The sequence below is a fragment of the Monodon monoceros genome, unplaced genomic scaffold (genome assembly GCF_005190385.1).
Source record: "Monodon monoceros isolate NGI ecotype Baffin Bay Population unplaced genomic scaffold, NGI_Narwhal_1 Super_Scaffold_21, whole genome shotgun sequence".
In the NCBI taxonomy this organism is placed as follows: domain Eukaryota; kingdom Metazoa; phylum Chordata; class Mammalia; order Artiodactyla; family Monodontidae; genus Monodon; species Monodon monoceros.
The window spans coordinates 49,930,665-49,940,757 of record NW_021703778.1 but is presented as its reverse complement, the minus strand read 5'-3'; positions in this window follow the sequence as shown (position 1 = coordinate 49,940,757).

Genomic DNA, 10,093 nt, shown 5'->3' with positions numbered 1-10,093 from the left:
ACCTTGTAAAAACTCAGCCTGGTTACCATTGCTTACATGGTACCCACTGCGTATCTCCTCTTTCTCCAACCCCATCCAACATCACTATTGCCCCTGTCCTCAAGCCCTCAAGTCTCTTTCCTTCTGCAAAATCTTCACACTTGCTGTTCTCTTTGACTAGAATGCTTTTCTCCTATCTGTTTAGGGCTGACTCCTAAACACCCTTTAGGTCTCAGTTTAAACCCCAGTGGACAGGACTAACCTCACTACACTTCTAAGCAGGTCCCCATTATCCTCTATCATTTCACTCTGTTTCCCTCACAGCACTCATTACTATTTATAATTAATTGTGTGTGTTTACTTGTTTATTGTTCCAACCTATAAGATTCTTAGCTACATGAGGGTAGAGCTATGTCTGCTTTGTTACTGGCTATTGCAGAAGCCTGATGCATTCTGTCTACACTGGTTGAATGCAATATAGATCAATGAATGTAATGCAATAGATCAATGCTTCTTAACATTTATTGATTTATAATTGATTTATTATTACTATTATTTTTGGTCAAGGAAACTTTAAGAACCTGATGAAAGCTTTGGGCCTTTCCCCCTGAAGAAATGCACACATAGCATTGTGTTAAGTTTCGGTTAATTCCTGGGCCTTCAGAAGCCTACCCACTCAGAAATTTGATTAATAATTCTAGAACTAAATGGCACTTTTAGCTCTAAAATTCTTATAGTAACACATTTATTATATCAACTATTCTGTTACCAATAAAACTACCAACAAAGGAAACAGTAAAGCCTTAATACGAAGACATCCAGGAAAGGTAAGTTTTTATGGGATAGTGAGAAGCAGCAGGAAAAGCCTAGAATCCTAGGGTAGCTAAGAACCAAGACCACGCCCCCGCCCCGGGCAGCCTGATAGATGGCACAGTTGAGAAGGTGCGGGGAGGGAGAGAGAGCCCACCTGCCAGGTCATGAACGTGAGTGTTCTGCAGGGCCCTCCAGAGATGTTGGGGCACCCATATTTCATCTTCTTGGTAGCTGTGACTGACAGGGGGTGGTGGATAGTAGAACAAGTTCATCAAGGGACTCCTCCAAAGTGGAGTTGTGAGAGCTCTGATGGTATGTCTTCCCTTGTCTGAATTCCTTCAGCATGTCCGCATTCCTGTGTGCTCGAAGTTCCTGTTCGCGTTTTTGCCCGTCTCCTGGACAGCAGGGTCCATGTCATCCCCACAGCAACTACTGCAGGGTTTGCACACAGAGCTCCCTAGAAATGCTTGTCTAGGGATGGATAATAAAATCTTTATATAATATAATGATAATATAATGGATAATATAATTCCATAATGAATGGATGCTGTGCTGCTGCCAGGGCATTCACAAACCCCAGGGGAGCCTCTAGAGGGGCTGGGAGTAGGGCTGGCATGCAAGAAGCCCCTCCAGGGAGGTGGGAATCCACATTATAGCGGAAACTTTAGGACCAGGACAGCTCATCGTGTCTGATGTCAGGTGACGTGTGACAGCCAAGTCCTCAGCCCAACAGGTGCTGGGACACCTGTCAGCATAGCTGCTACAAATTCCTCGGTAGGTCACAAAAAGAGCTCAGGGTCAGCTATCTGAAGGGTATGAAGGGGTTTGGGTAACCAGAGGGGCCTCACCTGCAGGTCACAGCTGTCCCTGGCCTCAGGCAGGCAGGCCAGTAGCCACTAGCAGGTGCCTCCATAACTGCTATAACCCAGAAGCTGATACCTTGATTCAGCTGCTGGACATTCTGTGAAGCATGTGTTGTGGGCCACTGTGGTCGATGATGCTAGTACTTAAAATTCTGAGACCAACTTAGATGGGCTGTGGTCCCAGTAATTATTTATACAGAAGGCAGTTTCTGTGCAAGGCAGAAACTATCCTGAATGTAAACAGTGCCCCTTGATCTCACCAGATCTCCTACCAATGGACATTTTCTTGTTTCAAGATTTCCTTTTCTTTGCTCATTAAAGACATTTTGAGAAAGCTCATCATCAGGACTGTGTATTATTTCAACTTTCAATGAATAGTTTAAATATTAAATTGGGACTCTATATTGTTTAATAAATGCATTTATAGTCAAAGTGGGGATGGCATCTGCTAACTTCAGGAGAGTAAAACCCTCTGAGGTTTGAAGGAAAAGGGAAGGAAAGAGTAATTGAGGGGAGGGACTCTTAGCTCTTCCTGTTTATTTTTAAAAGAAACACCCACAAAGATCTGAAGCAAATATAGCCAAATACCAACATCTGTTAAACCTAGGTGGTGGAGGCTCCATGGATGTATGTAATATTATTTTCTGTACTTTTTTGTACCTTTGAAATGTTTATAATCAGAATGAACATTTTTTAAAGATGGGATGTAGAAAGGAAATAAACTTTATAAAACTTAGGTGTGTATTGGGATTTCTTAAAGTTCTGCATATGATTATTTTTCTTACAGATGAGAAAAGGGAGATAAATGTCACGTTTGGATATGGAAGGCATAATAATAATTAGAGCAAAACCTACATATGGGCTTAGTATGTGCCAGGCACAGTTGTAAACACGTTACTCATTAACTCATTTAGTCAGACACCAGCACAAACCTCCATCTGGGGTTGTGATCACTTGACGAAATAATGGTTTTATTGCTGGGGTTCCCAACTTGGACTCACTAAATGAAATTAAGCAGGGAAGCATCAAGCCAGAAAAGATCAGACTTCTGTTTCTCAGTGCATGGGTCTCAGGAGTAAGTCAGCCAGGGAGAAATAAACTTCTACCTCTGATGTAGCATCCTGGTGGGAGACGGACCTGTGGAAAGCTGGCCCCACTACTGGAAGAGACAAGGGACCAGACACTGTAAAGGGACAGACCTGTTGGGATGGCTGCCTCCCAGTCATGCTCCATTCCCTTAAAGGTAAACAATATCTTTTTTTTTTTAATTGAAGTATAGTTGATTTACAATATTGTGTTACTTCAGGTATACAGCAAAGGGATTCTTTTATATATATATATATATTTCAGAGTATTTTGCATTATAGGTTATTACAAGGTATTGTTCCCTGCGTTATACAGTAAATCCTTCTCGCTTAACTATTTTATATATAATAGTTTGTATCTGTTAATCCCATAACCTTCTCAAACTCCTAATTAATCGCTACCCCACCTTCCTCCTTTGGTAACCATAAGTTTGTTTTCTATACCTGTAAATCTATTTCTGTTTTGCAAATAGGTTCATTTGTATTATTTTTTAGATTCCACATATAAGCAATATCATATATTTGTCTTTCTCTGTTGACTGACCTCATCTAATACGATATTGTCTAGGTCTATCCATGTTGCTGCAAATGGCAATATTTCATTCTTTTCATGGCTGAGTAATATTCCATTGTATGTGTGTGTCTATATATATATATATATATATATATATACATATGTATATACCCATTGATTATTTTGCTTGTTTGTGACACTTAAGTAAACGGAATCACTTGGAGTGCATTCTTATGTCTTGTTTGTTTTACTGAACATTTATTTAGTGAGATTTATTCTGCAATTGCCTGTACCAGTAGTTCATTCATTTTCATTGCTGCAGAATTTTTCATTGTATGAATATGCTGTAATTTATCAACTCGTGATATTACTGATGGACCTGTGTGGAGTTTCCATTTGAGGCTCTATGACTTGCTGTGCTGAACACTCTTGTGTATGTCTTTTGGTGTAAATATATATGCATTTCTGTTGAGTAGACCCCTAAATGTTCAGCTTTTGAAGACACTTCAAATGGTTTTCCAAAGTGGTTGTACCAATTTGTACTCTCTCCAGCAGTGTGTGAGAGTTCAAGTTGCACTGTAATATCATCAAAGCTAAAATTTGTCTGTTTTTTAAAAATGAATACCTAATCTAAGTGTTCATACTTAGCATTTTTCTAGGAAAGAAATATCTGGTGGGGCAAGGGCTTCCTCCTACATTGCTTTTCCCTTTTCAAGAAGTTTCTTGTTTATTCACATGGGCTTTCTATTCTAGGTGAATTTTAGAACTATTTTATTGAGTTCCGTAAAAATGTTAGTAATTGCTAGATTAAGGTTATGCACATTGTAAAATTTTGATAGATACTGCTAAATTGCTCACAAAAAGTCTGCGTCAGTATACAGTCCTACCAACAGTGGAAAAGAGTAACCATTTCCCCTCACCTTCACCAACCCTGGATATTAACAAATTCTAAAATTTTACCCCCAAAGTGTATCTTGTTGCATTTAAATTTGTGTATTTTTGAGACAGATTGAGTAGTTTTTACCTGTTTATTGGCCATTTGTATTTCTTCTTCTATGCTTTGTGTGTTCATATTCTAAGCTAGTATGTCTACTAGCTACTAGATAATATGTCTATTATCTGTTTTTATTTCTCTCTGTAAGAGTTTTTTCTATTTTTTAAATCTGCATTGTCCAATATTAGTCACCACTGGCCATATTTGTCTATTTAAATTGAAAGTAATTTAATTAAGTAAAACTAAGGCTTCAGTTCCTCAAACTGGTCACATCTCAAGTGTGCAATAGCTACATGTGGCCAGTGGCTGTCCTTTTGGGTAACACAGAGCATGAACAGTTCCCTCATTGCAGAAAGTTCTATTGGACAGTGTTAGTTTAGATAGTAATCCTTTTTCTGTATTTGTGTTGAAATATTTTCCCTCAGGCCACTCTTATATTTTTTATTTTTGAACACTTTCTTTTGTGGTACAGAAAGAATACATTTTTATGTGGCCAAATTATTTATAATTTTTATATGGATCTTGTTTAAGAAAACCTTTGGAAGTTATAAACATTTTCTACATATTTTCTTCTAATTATTTATTTGTGTTGTTCTTTAATTTATCTAAAATTAATTTTATAGTGCAAAATAGGAGCTCAATTCAATTTTTCACAATGGATTGCCAATCTTTCTCGTACCATGTATTGTGCTTGAAAGGAGGAAATCCAGAAATATTGGTGAACAGTACTAATAACTACCACATACCTTTAATCGAGGTAATGAAAATTTCCTTCTGTTTTAGTTTGCTAAGCAGTTTTGGCAGAAATAAACATTAAATTTTGTCAACTGCTTTTTCTGTGCTTCTCAAGAGGATCTTTTTTTACTCCCTAATTAGGACAAATCCTACCCTTAGTTGGGGGTAATGTATCATTATTAATTCATTAATGGATTTGATGTGCTAATATTTTATTTAGAATTTTTGTATGTATTCAGAAACAAGTTTGGCATTTTTCTTGTTGATACATAGTATTCCATTGTATGGATGTATTATACTTTGTTTAGCCAGCTCCCTATTAATGGATATTTGTATTTTCCAATATTACCAGCAATGCTACGATGCTGCTGCAACCCTGTACCTGTGTCATTTTGCACCTGGGCAACTATATCTATAAGATAAATTTCCAAACATGAGATTGTCAGCTCAAAAAGTAGGTTTGTTAGATATTGCCAAATTGGCCTCACTAAAGATTTTTACCAATTTACACCCCGACTGGAAATGTATGAGTGGCTGTTTTCCCAACAGTGTCCTTGAACTGTAAACTCCATCTCCTCCACTCAGCAAGGCTGCCTGGCTCTGCCTGTGCCTTTCCACTGCACAGTGGTCCAGAAATTGTCTCCAGGCAGAGAATGGGGCAATTGTATAGCTCACCTCATTTATTTCCCTTCTCTGAGGGATCACAGTCCTCCCATGCTGCCTGTTGTCCAATGTCTGAAAGCAGTTGTTTAAAATATTTTGTTGTTTTCTAGCTGTTTGTGGTGGGAGATTAAATCTGTTCTTGCTACTCCATCATGGACCAGAAGCAAAAGTCCTGCTTTTACTTTTACTTTTCAACCTTTCTGTGTATAGCATAGAGTTGGGTTTGGTTTTGTAATTCAATCTGAAAATTTCTTATATGGGCAACCTAAGCTACTCTACATTGATTGACATGCCAAACATGTTTGATCTCAGTTCTGTCATTATTTTATGTTATGCTTACCTTTTACATTCAAGTCATTCCTATTCATCTTTTGTTTTCTTTATTTTTAGGTAGGGCTCTACTTCAATTTAGGCAGGCTTACATTTTTTGTTATTATCTTCACCAATTCTGAAATTCATCTCTCACCTCTTTTTTTCCATTTTCTACTATAAAGAAAATGGTAATGCATTATTTTGTTTATTGCATATAGATATAGATCTTAGGATAACTGCTATTATTATATTTATTTTACAGATGATGAAATAAAACTCAAGGAGTTTCAGTGCCCAAGATTGCAAACCAGGAAGGTGCAGAAACAGAATTTGAATCCAAGATCAACTCACTCTGAAGTCCACAATCATTTTATTCTACTCTGCACAATACTAACTATATTATACCCCACATCACACTATACTATAACATACTATACTATGCAGCCTCCTTACTTTCTAGGGGGTGAATTTGCAATTCTGGAGAATATACATACTATAAAGTTTCATAAGTGTTATTAAATAACTATTATTGAGTTTAAAGACAGGTATATTTGTTAAGTTGCTGGTAATGACTATTCTTATTTTTAATTTCCAAATGATAACCCAAAATAATTTTGCATGGGAAAGAGCTTTTTTGCCCCTCAGATTTTAAACTTTCCTACAGGGAATAGATTGAAAGGAGGTAGGTAGTTCCCTAACTCAAGATCTAAGGCAGGGACAAATTTCCTATTTAGTAATTCAGGAACTCATATACATTTCCTCCTGTTCAAGGGACAGAGAGGCCAGAGCCCTTTCAGCTCTTGTCTGAAGATGAGCACGCACAGATGAGTATGGACATGGGGAGGTCATGAGGCAGTAGGATACCAAGACAAAAATACAGGGCTCCATTCTCGAGTCTGTGGCTCATGAGCTGGGGAGCCTTGGGCAAATAAATCACTTATGCTCTTGGGATCTCAGTTTTCTCATTTTTAAAAAGAGTGTGTTGGACTAGATAGCTTATATAAGGTCTCCTTTAGGGTAAAAATAATTTAATTTTATACTTTAAAAAATGGGGACTGTGTGAGTTATACTGTTATAGCTTAAAAAAAACCCACAGCTTACAAAAACACTATATACACTAGCTATCTAAAGGAAATGCAACACATTAAAAAAAATCAAATCTATAGATCTGGGTGGTAGAATTTTCTTCTGAATGTTTTTCTGCCTTTTGCAACTTCTGTACAATGAATATGAATTATTTTTGTAATCTGAAATAAATATATTTTGGTTTTTGGCACATTGAAAACTGCAAGAGAACCAAAAATAGAATAAAACAACCCCAATTTTAATGTAACCAGGATACCAGACAGAAGGCCCAACATCCCACATATTATGAAACTTTTTAAGGTGTCAGGGGGTCAGGATCTCATCTGACAGATGGACTCACCAGTAACTCAGTCCCTCTCAGCAGCATCTGGGGACAGTGTTTCCATAATGACTCACAAGGACTGTGCCAGCCAGCCCCAGATCACGGCCTTTTCCATTTCCAGCTCCAGAGTTGTGACGGCCTGACACTGTGGTTCTCATGGAATTCTGAAACAAGCCTGGCTTCATCATAATGACTGCCTATTCAAGGCAGAAATGGGAAGGAGGATATGACTAATGATGTTTGGAGGCAGTATGGGAACAAAACCAAAAATTACAGTGACTCTCTGGTTGGGACACACTGGATAGGAACAGAACTGTGTATTCACAAATCCGGGAGTTTGTGGCCTGGCCAAAGGACCAGAAGCAAAAATAAACAGCAGACCTGCCCAATTTGTTGGTTATGAGGGATGAAGACTTGAGACTGAGGATGGGAGTTGGCAAGAAGTCATTTGACAGGTGGGCTCCTCAGCATTCGGGGCAAAATCCCCTGGTCTGGGAACCATTGAGAGAAGACTCATTTTGGCATGAAGGACACTCTCAGTTGTCTTGTGAGCAGCATATTCCCCTGCTCTGCCCCAAAACTATCCCCATGGCATCTCACCATCATCACCATAGATTCAAATAAAATCATTGCCATTTCATAAGGTCAGCCCATTGTGTATAATCCACAACTTCCAGCCCCTCTGGTTTCCATTTATTAAAACAAGGTTCTTACTCTGGAACTGTAGATCCTAAGGGGTCTATGGATAGAATTCAGGGGTCCTTCAACTTAGACGAGAGAACAATGTTCATTTTCACTAGCCTCAGGCTGAAATTTAGTATTTCCTTCCAAATGCATGTTGGCAACAAACCACAGCTATATTAACAATGCCTTGACATTGTCCCTAAGAGAAAGTATGGAAATATTCAAATCACATTACAACTGTTGCACACGTCTCAGAATATTTTTTATGCTCGTTACTGCTTGAAAATTGCAGAACTTATTAGACCCGCCTCTAGATCTTGTTATTTAATGCATTAATTAAGAAGTACGGGCTTCCCTGGTGGCACAGTGGTTGAGGGTCCGCCTGCTGGTGCAGGGGACGCAGGTTCGTGCCCTGGTCCGGGGGGATCCCACATGCCGCGGAACGGCTGGGCCTGTGAGCCATGGCCGCTGGGCCTGCGCGTCCGGAGCTTGTGCTCCGCGACGGGAGAGGCCACGGCAGTGAGAGGCCCGTGTACCGCAAAAAAAGAAAAAAAAAAAAAAAGAAGTACATCTATTACTATAGAACAAAATCAGTTAGAAAAATATGTTAATCACTATAAACACTATAACTATTTTCTTTGTAGCCCTGTGTTTTACTTTGTGTATTTGGAAACATTATTCTGAGAAGCTGCCATAGGTTTTGCAAGATGGCCAGAGAGTCCATGGTGTAAAAACAGTTCAGTATTCCTCCAATAAACAATATGAACTTTCTTTTACACCCACATTCAATATGAACGTCAATTCAAGACATCGGACATAGGCAACAAAGGATAGTGATCCTTGAGAGATAGGAAATGAATGAGATGAAACCTACAATCCCCCAGCATACTTCCAGAAGTGAATTTCCAGGCATCAATGCAGATAGGAGGCACCCAGGTGGGACCCTGCAGTCTCCCCTTGTTGAGGAGCTGGAAGTCTGAGAGGCCAAGGTGGCTGGAGTTTGCAGAGCAGAGCATCAGAGAAGATAGAGTTACAGGGAGAGAAGACTCTGGAGATGTGCAGAGGATCCCTTCAAATACTCATCTGAGGACAGATCAGCATGTGTGTGAAAGAAAACAACCCACAGCTGAGGAAAGAAGCCCCTGAAAGGATTTGAGGGAACAACTCCTGGAGCTCATACTGAGCAGGGGCATCATAATGTAGTGGGTGTTGGTTTTGACTCAGCAGTGGGGAAAAATTAGCCCTAAACTAAACACCACTCTGGTTCCTCCTATTAAAGCTTAAAAGTAAGATCTGGAAGAGTCAAACTAGTCCCAAGTAACTTAGCTGAATTTCAGAACAAAACTCAAGAATATTAATAGGAATAGAAATACAAAATTGCCCAGCACCCATCAAGGTAAAATTTACAATACTTGTATCCAGTAAAAAAAAAAAAAGTACCTGGCATGCAAAAGAGCAGGAAAATATGAACCATAATGAGGAAAAAGTCAATAGAAACTGACCCAAAAATGACATGGATGTTATAAGTAGCCAGTAAAGACAGTTATTATAATGGTTTTCATGCATTCAAGAAGATATATAAAGATTATACATGTAAAATCTACATATATAAGTATACATATAGATTAATCTATGTATCTACTTAACATGTTTAAATATATATCAGAATTGAAGAGATGAAAACTACCATGTCTGAGAAGAAAAATACACTAGATGGTATTAATACTGAAGAAGATGGAATGGATTAGATGCTGCAGAAAAAAAGTTCAGTGACCATGAAGACAAAGCAGTAGAAAATATCCAAAATGAAAAAAAAAAAAAGACTAATAAACAGTAACAGAGAATCTGTGAGCTCTGGAACAGGTTTAAGTGGCCTAATATATGTGTAAATGGACCCTCCATAGGAGGAGAGGGCAGAAAAAATATTTGAAGAAATAATGCCCCCCCAAACAAATTATTGAAAACCTTACATGCACACCCTAAATTCGAAAAGCTCAATGAACCCCAAGTACAAGAAATATGAAGAAAACAAAGGTACGTTAT